The sequence below is a fragment of the Gastrolobium bilobum genome, unplaced genomic scaffold (assembly GCF_033153095.1).
Source record: "Gastrolobium bilobum isolate Gb01-03AN ecotype WA unplaced genomic scaffold, APGP_CSIRO_Gbil_v1 utg67448, whole genome shotgun sequence".
In the NCBI taxonomy this organism is placed as follows: Eukaryota; Viridiplantae; Streptophyta; class Magnoliopsida; order Fabales; family Fabaceae; genus Gastrolobium; species Gastrolobium bilobum.
Genome location: NW_026897538.1, coordinates 33,839 through 35,715, shown reverse-complemented (window position 1 = coordinate 35,715; position 1,877 = coordinate 33,839). Strand labels below are relative to the sequence as shown.

The 1,877-nt window shown below is 38.4% G+C and overlaps 1 non-coding gene across 1 annotated transcript; it reads right to left on the bottom strand.

The window, feature by feature from the left end:
* Nucleotides 1-605: 605 nt before the first annotated feature.
* LOC133307855 (small nucleolar RNA R71) lies at nucleotides 606-712 on the bottom strand. Its single transcript, XR_009751095.1, has one exon. It is a non-coding gene; the product is annotated as a small nucleolar RNA R71 (small nucleolar RNA).
* Nucleotides 713-1,877: the final 1,165 nt, after the last annotated feature.

Here is a 1,877-nt window from a genome sequence, read left to right as displayed (position 1 = left end):
ATTTTTTTGTTTAAATTTTCTGTTTTATGTATTTTCTGTTTTTCTGCATAATCTTTTACTCTTAGTTTATGCGAGGTACTGTTAACCCACGATCCTTTCACTTTGATCCTGAGATAGAAAAGACAACTAGAAAACTCAGAAAAAGCGCAAAAGAAAGAAAAGCAAAAGAAGCAAAAGCATCAAGCTTGACGGAACCAAAGGAAGAAACTATGACTGACAACAACGCGATTCAGAATCCTCCCAGAACCTTGGGAGATTATATGACTCCAGCTCGAGTTCCGCAGACGGCAAGCATTGTTAGACCAACCGTGGAAGCTAACAACTTTGAGCTCTAGCCAGCACTGTTGCAACTGATTCAAAAAGATCAGTTCGCTGGAGGAAGCACTGAAGACCCCTACAGTCATCTAGAGAATCTCTTACTCTACTGTGAGACCTTGAAGATGAATGGAGTCTCACATGACGCCATCTTGCCCAGACTCTTCCCATGTTCACTGAAGGAAGAAGCAAGATGGTGGATGTAGTCACTGCCTCAAGGAAGCATCACAAACTGGGACGACTTAGTAATGAAGTTCTTGGCCAGATTCTTCTCAGCTTCAAAGATGGCAAGGCTCAAAGCAGAGATCACTGCTTTTGAACAAAAAGAAAGTGAATCCTTGTACGAGGCATGGAAAAGGTTTAAAGGACTACTCTGAAAGTATCCCCAACGTGGAATTGAAGCTTGGGAGAAAGGACAAATCTTCTTCCAAGGAATGATGTCGAGCACAAGAACCTTGGTGGATGCTGCAGCAGGGGGATCATTGAAAACAAAAACTTCAGAGGAAGCACTAGAATTGCTGGAATCTTTAGCCTCTCAGGAGTTCGATAATGCTCCCGTCTCACGCAGGAGAGCAGTGATCATGAAGCTTGACGACTATGATGCACTGTTGGCCCAGAATGAACAAATATTGCAAATAAAAAAGAAACAACAAGCACAATTACATGCTCTTACAAAGCAATTTTAAATTCTCACGTTTCTTCTGTTAATAATTCTCAAGTTACTTATGGTATTTCTGCAGGTACTCATGCTACTGAAGATTGCGATTTCATGAAGGCACTTGAAAATGCAGAAGTCAACGGAATCTGGTATGATCAAAAGAACAAGAATAATCTGGGGAGGAACCAATATGGAAATAATTACAATCCAGGGTGGAAAAATCAAAATCAACACCCAGGGTTTAGTTACAAATCAAATCATCAGTTGAATCCTCCTCCACCAGTGCAACAACAGCCTCCACCACAAGGTAACACTTCAGAGTGGGAGAAAGCCTTTGCACAACTTTCCAGACAACCACCTCAGGTATGATTAAGTTTATCATGTTCATAAGTTATAAGCCCAAATTTAGTTGTGATAACTTTTGAATCGAACTCACCGATGAACAAATTGTGTCCGTAGAAAATTCAGACATAAATGATTTTGTCGAAAACATATTATGTCTGTCAAAGAGTTTTGGTTGATAATAAATGTTTGTATTTGACATTTCTATCTCTATTGTCGATGAACATTGCTGTGACTTCGGTAAGTGTATAGGTTGTAAAGTAATAAAATGTGCGTGAATACAAGATCGTTCCCATCAGGATCAGATTTCAATCACTAGTTCACTAATCGCAATTTAGTTGAACAATCAAATTTGAGATGAGACGAATAAAAATTAAAAACAAACAAGAACATGCAAATTCATATTGGTTTTGACAATCAAGAAAACTCGTAGTTAAGGGTTCGAATTTTCCCAATCTCTTCTTTATACTATAAGTTAAACAGTCAAGAACTACACTTAATATAATGCCAATGAATTCTTTCTAGATTAATTAAGCCTGAATTCTCATTACCCCAATTCTAC